A 13,347-nucleotide genomic window follows, 5' to 3' on the forward strand; every position below is an offset into this window, starting at 1 on the left:
GGGGATGCTTGCGGAGGCGAGCGTGTAGCATAGTTCAAAGCAAAACGGAAAATAAAAACGTATAACAAAAGAGAAACAAAAATCTAATAATTAAGAAAAAGACCTGTCTTTATGGAACATCTTTCACCACTTCGTTTTTTTTACGAAATTGGTAACCGGTACTAAGAATTCGGATTTTTCGAAATTGGTAACCGGTACAACATAAAAAATGGTCATGACCACTCCGCTTTTCTCAAAATTTTTAGACGGCAATAAAAACCCGGGTTCTTAGAAGTTGGTAACCGGTAAAAAAAACGACTTAATTTTTGAAATAACCATGAAATAATTCTTGTAGGAGTAAAGTTTCAACAAATCACGACCACTTATATTTTTCTACGCTTGCCCTTTTTTCGCGCCAGTGCGCTAAAAACAGCAATGAGCCACCTTAGTATTCTTTAAAAAAAGCTATAGAACCAGTATTTCTCAAATTAGCTATTGATAAGGTAAAGATAGAATTGTAGAAACATAGATGTAGTTCCTTCCATATGTTTTGACCACCACTGTACAAGTACGTATGTATATACATTAGGGTGCATCAATCTCCATAAAATATCGGTAATGTTTTTGCATTCGAAAAACCTCAAGTTTATTTGGTGATGCACTCTAAAATACAGTGACTCAAACAAGTGTTCACGTGTTGGTTTTTCTATATTCACAATGTCTTTTATGTTAATTTTTTTTTGGTTATTTTTCTATAAAAATATTGTCTCAGCTTTAACTAAAACCATTTAAATCAATGTTTCAAACTTTAAACAAAATTTAGGAGAATCCAAAAAAATTTCGTCAAAATTTCGAAATTTTTAATGTGAATCATTAGAAAGTTTTTGGGTCAGTTTTATAGCTCAATTACAATTTTAGTCCAATGAAGTGCAATTTTAAAGCAAGGCTACAAAATCGCGTTATTATTTTTTTTTTTGCTGACGGAATTGTGCACTCTTTTTCATATAAACATGAATTTCTTATGTAATAAAATGCACAAGACCGCTCGCAACAAAATTTCAAAAAATCAGCAGTTTTTATGACTTGCGTTGTTATATAAAAAAAAAACTGCACAAGCGGTCACCAAGAAAAAATATCAAAAATCAACGCGATTTTTTAGCCGTTTGAAACCTACACCTCCCTGGACTAAAATTGTATGGACTGCATACCAAAAATGTACCAAACATTCAGATTAAAAAGTTTGAAATCTCGATGAAAATTGGTTGAATTTTCCTAAATTTTGTATGAAGTTTCACACTTTGATTTATATGGGTTTGGTTAAAGCGCGGACAATATTTTTTTTAGAAAAATAACAAAAAAAAAATTTAAAAACATTGTGGATATTTAAAAAAAAACACTTGTTTCTGTCACTGTACATACTTATGTACATACATACATCAAAAACTTTAGGGAAAATAGATTTTTAACAACGTCATAGGATTAAATCAAAAGAAGACGATTTTTATAGACATTGTAGACTTGAAATACTAAATCGCTCATAAACTAGAAATATTCTAACATTTTAAAAATGGAGGTTTGCGCAAAAATATTTTCGGCCAAATTTAATATCCAAACTAGGGCTCATAAAAAAAAGTATACACACATGTCTATGCTAAAGTCTCGTTGAAACGGATACTATCGATTTTGGGTCTAAACAGCCTTCAAACATTAATCATTTCTGTTTTATATGCAGCGCTATACATATGTATACAACTACACACACAGGTACATATTTGTATGTACGAGTACTTATACTTTGCTTCACTCTTAAAAATAACAAATAGCCAGGTGCTTCTCATTTAAACTTCCAAAAGTGTAATACATAACGCTACCTAAAGGTAAAAAGGTGTCAAGTCCACTTTTTTCAAAATTTAGCATTTGATGCAGAAAAGACAGATAATGCAAAACTACATCGATTTTTCGTCTCTCCTCAACAATTTCAAAAAATGGACTGGTAACGATAAGTATTTTCTTATTAACAATTTTTTGCTCTCAACACTTGATTACAACAATTTAGTCTAATTCATTTTATAAATATAGAAAATACAGTTATTAATTTTTACGCCAGTATATGCACTAGGTATAACAATATTTTACAAATAATGAAAAAATGCATGTACTTACTTACATACATATTCGCAATTTAAACACGTTCGCTACAAAAATAAAATGTGAATAAAAAAATTTGTTCTCTTTGCTTTCAATTTGCGAAGAAATCATTTCGCAAGCGTTTAAATAATAAAGTTATACATTTCGCCAGTAAAACGCATTTTGCATAACTTTTTTTTTTCGAAATTAACAATTTTCAGAATTTATGTACATACATACATACATTGACTGGTAGGTAATGCACGCAGTTCGCCGTAGCTTCTCTCCACTTCTCTTTCTTCCTCAATCACTATGACTGATTACATACATACATATGTATGTATGCATGTAGTTTTTTCTTTGCGTTCGTAGATTGTTGTTTTCTTTTTTTTCGCAGTGTCTTCTTAACTAAAAACTATAAATTAAATCATATTGAATTATTTTAAAATAGTACAGAAACGAAAAAAAATTGTTTAAGAACATCGATAGGCAAGCACATGTTGGCGTATTTGGATGATGATAATAATAATGAAAAATTAATAAGTAGAAGCGTTTGTTGATGATTGCGTAGACTATATTGATAATGATATAATTCAAATTAATCGGTAACAAAGCAATAAGCATAAGCTTTGATATTAAAACAGAGTTTAGTTAAAACAATGCAATTAATATTACGAGTACATGTTGAATGAAAAGTTTAAGTAAACTGAAAAACACACAATCAAACAAATTCCACTGGTCGAAATATATTAAAAAAAATTAAAAACTTTATATGTATGTATGTATATATGTATGTATGTAAAACCTTAAACTTTGTCAGAGTCTATGAACGTATAGTTCAACATACTACTTTTTATACAATTTCTACGGCTGTAAAAACGCTTTGACAACAATTTTGATGAAAAAGTTGGGACTAAAAATATTCGTGTTCCACAAACTGCCAAATTTCAAAAAGGCATTTATGTAAATGCCAAACTTTTTGCCAACTTATTTGGAAATAGCTTTAATTACTATTATTTTGAAAGCCATATCACAATATTTTGAATGAAAAACTTTGTATATAAAAATTTTGCCATTTCTATCCCCAGGGAATACCGCCATACTATTTTTTAAGTGGCACAAAGTTTTTTTTAATTTAAACGCTAGTAAAAGTTTGACATTATACTGGATTCGCATAACATTCGTCATTAAAAAAACATTTATGACTTTAATGAAAAATACTCCTCTACTAATGCTGAATTTCCACTGGGCATTAATTGACAAAATTTTTAATGACAAGGTCGCGCATTCAACATAGTCGTTCAGCCTTATCAAAAGTATAATTTTCGCCCGAATTCGTTAATTTTTCTCTTTTCGCTTATGTGTATTCACTATGGGCGAACGAAAGAATTTCGGGTAAATTTGTTTTCGCGAGAAACTCTGGATATAGCTGATTATGTTTGTTTCCATATGGCATTTTTTAAATGTCATACATTGCTCTGCTATTTCAATGCCTACTGGAAGCTCGGCATAAGTCAACTTATGGCGGGAAACGGAGATGCAGGTGCGCGGACGAGGAATGAGTTTGAAACAAGATCTGGAAGGTGCGGTATTCAAGAATAAAAACTCTTTTAAGATTGTCGCCTCAACAACTATAATATGTACATCTTTTTTTTTTTTTTTAAATTTCGCATTGCGGTAGGAAAAAACAAATATTTTTTTGAACTTATTCTTTCGACCATCAGAGTGGTCTAACCTATTGATCAAGTGAAATCAACTTGTTTGCTACAACTTTCTTATGTTTTTGCTATATATATATTTTTTCCAAACCGCAACTATAACCAGCCCTATTGTGTATCTTGTCAATCAATGGTTACAGTGAGTGTCAAAAGAGTGTTACAAATTCATTCCCTAGTCCGTATCAGACTTTGCGAGTTTATGCCCTATTTTCACCAGCAGCTTAATTGCAGTTAAAAGCTTAGTTAAGTACCCAATATGTTAAGCGTTGCCCCAATACGGAGGTAACTTATTTTTTTCCGAAATCCAGATTTGTATAAAAGTTGCCATATTAAATAACCTTAATGATTTTCTTGAAAAATTTTGTGTGATCGATTAGTTAAAAGCTAACAAAATTTCGCGGTTTTAACAGACTAAATGAAGAAGTTGTAAGGTAAATTGAAATAATTACCCAGAAGATAATTTAGGTACTGCCTTAAGTGAAGCTATTCTAAAAGACTTAAACAAGAAGGGCTTCCCTACATGTCCTCTAGATCAGTGCTCGTCAAAGTGGTGGTCCGCGGACCGGTGCCGGTCCGTAAGCCATAAGTCGCCGGTCCGCAAAGGGCGTCGCGAAATGGACAACGATTTTTTAAACGATTATATATACATATACGACTATATGTATACTCCACACTTCTAACCATGGTACAATTATCTGCATGGTAGTAGTACTAGAAATTTCACGTCCGAGATGTCAAAATATTAAGTCAAAACACAAGCGAACACACAAACGAACAAAGCAAAGTAACCTAGTTTGACATCTCCAACACAAAATCACCTGTTCCACGAATAGGTACAGGATGGATACGAAATCCATTTATTGCTTCGAAGGCTGATCTGGCCGTCAATTTGGAAGATAAATTGTTGGAGTTAGCTGCTGACGAAGGATTGAAGATGGTTTTCGAAACTATGACATCACTTGCGTCATTTTGGATTCATGTCAAAGCAGAATACCCGGAACTTGCTGAAATTGCTCTGAAAGCTCTACTCCCATTTCCTTCATCTTACCTTTGTGAGACTGGGTTTTCAACCATGAGTATTATTAAGACAAAGTACAGGAACAGTTTAAATATTAGTTCTCCATTGCGTGTCGCACTGTCCACAATTGAGCCACGACTTGATAAGCTTGTAAATAATAAACAGGCTCACCTCTCGCATTAGTAAAAATCGACTTTCGTAACTTTACAAGGAATGACACCTTCCAATAGCATTAATATAATTTTAATAAAACTTGACGTGCTTATAATATGTCTTATTATTATAACTTTACAGTTATTACATTTGTGATGTTTTATATTACTGTTTAATGAGGCTATATACAACTTGTATAATAAAAACAACTTAAATTTGTTAAACATTCATAAAAAATCGCTAATATCTGCTATCATTAAATGGTAATAGGTCATATATAGACACCCGGCTAATAAAAAAATTCATTTAAACAAATTTTAATACATATATGAGATGATCGTAAACGAAAAATAATCAATAAAACAAGGTACCGGTCCCCGACGTAATAGAAAAACTGCAGCCGGTCCGTCACACTCAAAAGTTTGACGAGCACTGCTCTAGATAACATTTTTCTATTTACAATTTACGCGAATGTATAAATTTAAAATAAATAAATTAAAGAAGTATGATTTTTATGAATTAAAGGAGCAGCTTTAGAAAAGCTCCTCTAAAACAGCTTCTGAAGTACGCCGTACTAAATGCCTTTTTGAAAGTCTCCTGTGAGTGGCGTAAGCAGTACCCCTTTAATTTGTGCCGCTCCATACAAAAAAGAAAGGAGAAAGTGAAGGCTACAATTGCCGTTGAATTTTGGTAATTTTTTCGCGAACAAGATTGCGCATTCTCTTCCTTAATATAGAAGGCTTTGGCATGGAATTTTGGTTTTCATGATTTTTGTTGTATCATAAGCTAAATTTTTAAATGTAAAAGATAAAGAAAATTATTTAACATGAAACACATTTGGGGTATTCACAACGGTTCACTGTACAATTAGATGATTAAAAAAACCTGATTTTCATTTATCCTCAAAAAAAAAAATCTTAACCCTTGTCACTTTTGTGTTTGTAATTTTATTAAAAAAGTGTGAATGCAGCTGCTTTTTTATAGATATTTATATTAAAGAAAAAAATACCAGTTAGTTATAGAAACTATTTATGCAGTGGTTATTTTTCAAAAATGTTGCCAAATCATATAAAATACCTTAAAATAGTAAGGCGCTATCTAAAATTTCCTTGTCTTTAGAGAATATCTACAATATCCTTCGTATATTAAGGTAACGATAAAAATTTGCTGAATTGTCTGCTCAAAAAATAAAAAGCCTTTGTAGCAAACAAATTTTTAACAGACTTTTGTTTCCTCTCTCTATTGCGTCCACCCCACACAATGGTAAATAGTTTACTACCGACAATCTCAATACCCATTTTACACGTTTTTGATAGTATAAACATGGCTAAGACTTTACAAGCTTGTTCGAACTTAAATTTTAAGCAAACAACAATTAATTTTAGGTTATGTCAGAATTATCTATTTTTCTGGCAAAAAAAAAATCACAAAAAATATGTATTTATTTTAAACAATAAAGCACTCACACCTAATTTCACAAAAGCAATTTAAGTGAAAAATTATTTTAATTTTGTATGGAAATTGACAGAAAATATAAAATAATTTTTCATTTAAATTGCTGGTGAAACCGGCTAATACTATCACTTTTCCTTTCCATATTTTATTGAAACTAATGTTTGTTATTTTAATTATTTAAAGCACCTTCAAAAATTCAACAAAATTAATTTGAAGTTTCCTTTATCAAATACCAAGGAAAAAAAAAATGACTTTTTGCCACACAAATGGGACCTATTGTGCGGTGTCGTATTCATTGGCGTAGCCAGAATGAAATTTAGGGGTGGGCTCGACCCCATTAAGCTGGCATTTCAGGGTACTATTTTTATATATATAGGAAAAATTAGAAAGTTAGGGGGCTCGAGCCCCTACCTGTATACGCCAATGGTCGTATTGTTGCATGTAGTAAACAAGATTAAATATGTTCAGTAAACTTGAAAACAGTACCAACTACTTTTTACCAGCGTGAGAATTCATAAATAACAATAAGACACTTAAGATATCGAAGTGAATGCCCCAATTGTGAGTATAAACCAAATGCTTTTTTTAGTGACTCCCTTTGTCTGTGAGTAGTTGTACAGTTGTATGTCCTTTGCTACTTAAGTGGAGGAGTTATATCTAACGCGAAATATATAATTTTCTTTCTACAGAGGTATATTATATGACCTTTTCGTTTTTGTACACCGTGGTCACCTACAATTCTTTGCTAGACTGGAACTAATTGAGTTAAATCTTTTCTAAAAAGCCAATGTTTATGGTAGTTAATAGGCTATAGCATTTTTTATAAAAAAAAAATTGAAAAAAATTCATATAATCTACATTCTTCTGACACTCACTGTGTTCGAATGCTCACTTATTATATAGAAGTAATATCAGACTATACTTTTAATGTGCAGAAAATTACTTTTGAACTTTGAGTAATGCGCCACTAAAATGAATTGACTCGTTGAAAGCGCTTGAATTTACAAAAAATTAAAAATTTTATTCGAAGCTACAAAAAACAACAAAAAAGCCTCGCTTCCTCAACACCTCAGTCGTTATCTAAAATACTTTACGAAATATCTTATTGAAGCTACGATTTTTCTTTTTCGTCGATGTAGATGAATTAGAACTGCGGTTGCTATTACTAGCGATGCTACTGCCATTGCTATAACTGCCATTACTATGTGCATTACCGTTACCATTGTCCGTGGTATTGGTTCCAGTCGGTGTCGTTGCTGCCGTCGCCGCCGTTGCTCCACTGCTGGCCGCTATGCTCTCGCCCGACGACAATGCAGCCTCCTCGAGTATGCGAAATGAATTCTCAGTGCGGCTATTGGGTAACAAAATCTCCGAGAGTGATGATGAATCTAAGCTGTTGGTTGGCGAGGCACGCATGAAGCCACCACTGGCGGATGCCGAGCCACTTAGTGCTTTCGGCTCTGAATTCTTCGAGCGATAATATTCCCAAGAGGTGAATTCATGCGGATGTTTTGCCGATTTCGTGCCACGTAATTTATTGCGACTCTTGCCGAAGGGTGATTTAAAGAAATTGGGTGCTGAGAGACGACTTAGCTTCTTGCCTGATTTTGTGTTATCTGCATTCTGAACCTCTACGCCATCGTCCACCTGATAGCCGGATGGTCCTTCAGGCATGAATTCGTTATACGCCAAATCGGATGTTGGTATAAAATTGTCAAGGTCATCCTCTTCGAGTCGTAGACTCTCGTCATATTCAGCGGCGTTAATCTCCGCCGCCGATGCGGTACTATTTAAGCCACCCATAAACTTATGTGACACAGACGCTTGTCGACGTGGCAGTTGCGATTTTCGTTTGGATTTGCTGCCACTGCCATTTAACAAAGGCGCACGTGGTGGACGGCCATTTAATCTATCGGAATTCTCCATTAACTCTGTAACATCGTGCAGCTGCGCTAGATGGCGACGCGCCTGTTGTTGCGCGTGTTCAGTATTAGGCCACGAGTGCTTCTCCCCCTTGCGCCGCAATTTAATATTTTGAGTGCCGGGTGCGTCACTTGTGCAGTGATTGCTGGCGCCCACATTGCTACTATAACACACGGAGATTTTCCGTTGGCGCTGTGACGTATTCTTAGCTGCATCACCAACGGTTTCAATGCCCTCATAACCACCGCCACTGCCACTACGTTCCTTAAGTATCATAAGCGTTTCTTCACTGGGACGTCGCAATTTTTCGCCGCTTTGCTGATGATCCGAGAAGTCTTCAAATGATTTACGTCGATTTAGTTTTTTCTGCATTGCGGCCACCGCGTTGGCTGTCTTCTTCTTATTCGCTTTGGCGTAAAGCGTCAATACCTCCTTGGTTTCGCGTCGCATCGAACGATAGAAGATAATACTCACCATAAGCACAAGAAATACAAAGGCGCCTACAAAAATTATGACCACAATGCATGCGTGCACCTGCAGCGGCAAATCGTCTAGCTCGTCCTTCAGCTGGGCATTGCGCTGGGCGAGCAGCTGATGCAGCTCGCTTTGTCGACGCGTATGCTCCTCCAGCGTGCGTACCGTTTGCACTGTTTGGGTGAGTGTGAGTTGAAGTTCTTCAACTTGTTTTTTGTAGCGTCGCGATAATTCTTCCAGGTACTGACCGGACAGAGACATATTCCGCTCAAGCGCCTGCAGGATTAGAATAGTAGAAACAACATTATTTGAATGAGTGATAGAATGTTTTTATAAGTATGAGTGTACATATGAGCGTATAAATATAGTGCAAAGGCACCTGCATGGTGGAATAATACAAGGTGTTGGATATTGACAGCGTTCTCGCTCTAATCCGCCATCTTGGCTCCCTTAGCTATATCAGTGTTTCCCTCTTGAAAAAACTACATTTTATCGCCTTTAAAAAAGTACTAAACTACCTCATTCCCTATTCCAAAAGCGATTTGCAATCACTGAACAATTCTTTGACATTTACTCTATTCTTATCGTTGGCAACTGAAAATTAAATTAGAAATTTCAACATTAATTCGGCAAAAAAACATCGGTTTAGAGTTCTCTCCAAGGATTTGTAGTTATTTTGGTCGGTGCTTCCTTCCGCTGCAATTCCGTCTGTGGTTCACTGCCTCTGGCCCCGCTTTTCCAACGATATAACTGTTTTTTTGGTAACTTCTACCGCTAAGACTTTGTTGCTTTTTCCCTTTTCCCTAAAAACATAATAGTGCTACAAAGCTCAATAACAATATGGAAACAAATGTTAATAAGCCACAATAATATTGACAATAAATAAGATTTCACTACGATTGAATTTTCTATTAGTAACAGGGTAGTTATAGTGAATGTTTTATTCGATAACTAAAACTATATTTGATGTTTGTAGCGATAAAAATATGCCTAAATCAGCCAAATACCCTATGTGGGTCGGCTGAATCAGTAAAACGTGACAGTAGTTGACTTTTGAGGTTAATATATCGGTCTTGAGTTGGTAAGGTTTTTAAAAAATCCGCAGCTTCCTTTAAAGCATCGCTGCTAATTGCTGAGAAAACCAGATTGTATTTACCGACATAAGATGTGGTCTTGTACGACTGAAAGGTGGCCTCAATTTGTAGAAACCATTTGTCTGTCATCTCAGTTCAGAACGGTCGCAGCTTGCATTGCGATGCAAGCTCCACATCTTTAGTTGGCATTTTGTTCGATGAAATATTCTCCCCATCCGTCGATTCGCCCTTTTGTCGATTCCGTCATGTTGTAACGACTCGGGGTCACCACTAATTTTTTGGTTTTGGAAGTTTGACTATAATTATAGGACATTGTGTTTAATAAACTAAATTACCATTTATTGCATAAGTACTACGTTATATATACTACTTTCGCGAATTTAGCTTATCATAATATACCGTTTGTAACTATTTATATGCAAAATTTTATATGAAAAATAGTACCAAATTTCGTACTACTTCGCAAAGCGGGCTTTTTTTCTTCCCGTTTCTCTCGTGCTTCCATATTACAACCTTTTGTAAGGGAGCTGTCGACATGAGCTGTCACTACGTACAACACCTTGTATAATTCCACCATGGGCACCTGAAGTTGAACTGACACTGAAAGCATAAGGTTTAAGTGAGCTAAGTGAAAGTGTATTAGCAGCGCTCTTGAACAGTGAAGCGAAAGTAACAAATAACAGACTTAAATTCAGGAAGCTACTCAATAAAAAGTAATCTTTTTTACTAAGGGTAGGTGCGCTTAAAGCTAACTTTCCAGTAGCCAAAACCAAGTAGACTCTTGCTGCATATAAAAAGAAAAAAACTTTAACTGTGAACGTAAATGTTCAATAGAAAATCTAAAGCAAAATAAATGTTTTTCAAAAAGTTGGAACAGTTGTTTTCTTTATAAAACGCACGATTGCAAATCCGTGCAGTGCACAGTTTTTAGTTAGATTAAAAAATAGTTATAACAAGTAAAAATAGTGTATCTGCATCTGAGAACAGTTTATGCTGGGACATCATTGCTAATTAGGATTGCGAGTCGGAGACTAACAATAAATTCTCAGTGGTTAGATAAAGTTTTAGGTAGAATAGAATTTTCCAAGGTGGGAACAGTTTAATAAATATCTGAAGTACGCAAAGTCGGTAAGAGTGATAGTGAAGAAAGTGTTAATTGAAAATGTTTTAAATCGAACATAAACTTTTCGAAAATGGAAACAGTATTTTTTTGGTGGGGATAACGTAAAAAATATTAGAAGGAGCTCAGCTTTTATATATTTAGCGCTGTAATCAGCTAAGGGAAAAAGTCCCACAGAAATTCTTCGGAAGTGGAAGATTTTTTTTTGGTTAATAGCGCATGCAATTTTATCTTTTTTTCAAAACTGGGGAAAGTGAGGTATATGAGTGGATTAAGGCCTTAATCTGTAAACAGAAATCTTTGACTAGAATTTTCAAAAAGTCGGAACAGATTTTTCTAACGATATATAGTGCAAGAATGCAAGTAGAAATAGTAATAATATTTAAAAGAAAAAAAGTTATCCTTCATGTGAGAACAGTCAATACTGGAGGTATAAATGCTTTATTGGCTATCGTGCGAGAGACTAACGTTGCATTTCTAAAAGTTTTAGTAAAAAAAGAAGCTGCCCCAGAGATGGGAAGAGTTTTAAGCAGCATTTATATGAGGCGATTTTGTAAGCGATTCAACAAAAGTTCAAAGCGATTTTATCGCTTTCCAGAAAATTAAAATTCAATTTATACAGACGATTTTGTCGAATCCCATGTTAAATCACTTAGAAAATCGCCCAACGTTATTTACTAACTAAAATTTGGTTAGAAAACAAAATTTTCTGAACCTGGAATAGTTTTTTGGTTAATAGCGCAAGATTGCCATTATTTTTGTTTCACGGTTTAACAGGCTTGAAAAGAAAATTTTCGAACGTTGGGAACAGTTTTTGGGATTGACTGCGAAATAAACTTTTTAAGGGGTTCTTCACTGCCTGGGCGAAAAAAACGAAAGGATAATTTTCGTAGGTGGGAACAGTATTTAACATTGGCAAAATTACAGAGTACAGAGATACTGAGTGCTAAGAACGGCGTCAAGACCTCTAATATTATATTTTTGTCGAATGTAATTATTTTTTTAAGTTTTTTTTTCACAAAGAAGTTAGAATCTTAGGCGTTTTTAAGAGAATTTACTTTCACCGAAATGAGAAGAAATTAAAAAAAATTTCGCATATGTATTTTTTCGGAATTTTATAATTTTAACACACTGTTTTACTGCTTATACGACTGATTGCAAGTCCTGCGTAATAGCAACCAAAACAACACAAAAAAAAAACCGTTCACCTACAACCACAAATCATATGGTGTCTAATAACAAGAAGAATTACGTGAAGAAATCAAATAGCCTTGCGTTAGTTAAGCCAAACGGAGAAACAATTTCAAACACGCAAATTTGCCATTATTAATACCCGCCTAGTCGCCGTGCAACGGGCACAGAGGGTAAAAGGACCAAAGCATTGTAGTTGTAATCGCCAGTAAATAGAAAAGTTAACCGAAAAAGGTAGGAAAAAATAAAAGTTAATTCCAAATACGAGGAGGTAAAAAAGTGTGTCAGGGTAGCAACGAAGTAATTAGTCTAGACTTAATTATATGAGATCCTGTGTTGAAGGTTAGTTAAAACTTAACTTACCGTAAGAAACTTAAGAACCTGTAGATTTTAGGTTCTCAAGTTACGGCCTTACGGAAATTGAGAGCGGTGAGAGAATCAGGCTTGCCAGACTCTCGTTTTTGTATTTCTTAAAAATAAATGAAAGCAAACATTTTTGTTTGCATAAATTTTTTTGATATGGCATTTTAGCCAGCGAACTGTTAAACAGCTGAAAAAAGAAATACAAAAACAAAATATTTCCGCTCTTGGCTTAAGTTGACGTGTTGAATAACCATTGATGATTTCTTACGGTAAGTTAACTTAAGTTAAGTCTGGACTAACTGAGCTTCAAAATTGAGAGCAAGAGAAAATTTCCAGAAAAAGTTATTGAACGCAAAACTAGTAAAAGCTTGCAACTTAAGCCATTTGGCACTTTCTGACGGTTAAGTTTTGGCGCGCAATTGTTTTTTTATTTGGGAATAGTTCCCATCGTCATAAAAATAAAAAAAATATACAATAGATTTAAATTTTTCATCCATATTTTCATTTCACTAATTATGTTTCATCAAATTATCCTCTTAAACAGTTTGGTTACATTTGAATTGGAAACATAACCTTACTTTTTGACTCCTGCAAATTCCTGCTAGTAAAATTTTTACTTGCAAGAATTTGCAGCTCTTTCGGGTTGTTACGCTCTCGAATTCGCTCTCTCCTGCAAATATTTTGAGTTATTGAATGCATTTCTAGTAAAAACATGCAAGTACTAGTAACAAT

The 13,347-nt window shown here is 34.3% G+C and overlaps 1 protein-coding gene and 1 long non-coding RNA gene across 2 annotated transcripts in view; one reads left to right on the forward strand and one right to left on the reverse strand.

Annotated features, from left to right (window-relative positions):
* The window catches only part of LOC118741006 (mitochondrial carrier protein Rim2), a gene marked incomplete at its 3' end in the record, with an annotated part of 371,826 nt that overhangs the window by 244,561 nt on the left and 113,918 nt on the right, over positions 1–13,347 (forward strand). The gene's annotated exons all lie outside the window — the stretch shown is intronic.
* Positions 9,747–10,416, reverse strand: LOC118741009. The gene is made up of 2 exons (XR_004993216.1): positions 10,386–10,416; positions 9,747–10,237 (listed from the first exon to the last, which is right to left on the reverse strand). It is a non-coding gene; the product is annotated as an uncharacterized LOC118741009 (long non-coding RNA).

Source organism: Rhagoletis pomonella, unplaced genomic scaffold (assembly GCF_013731165.1).
Source record: "Rhagoletis pomonella isolate Grant_MI unplaced genomic scaffold, Rhpom_1.0 Rhpom_scaffold_00006, whole genome shotgun sequence".
Classification (NCBI taxonomy): Eukaryota; Metazoa; Arthropoda; class Insecta; order Diptera; family Tephritidae; genus Rhagoletis; species Rhagoletis pomonella.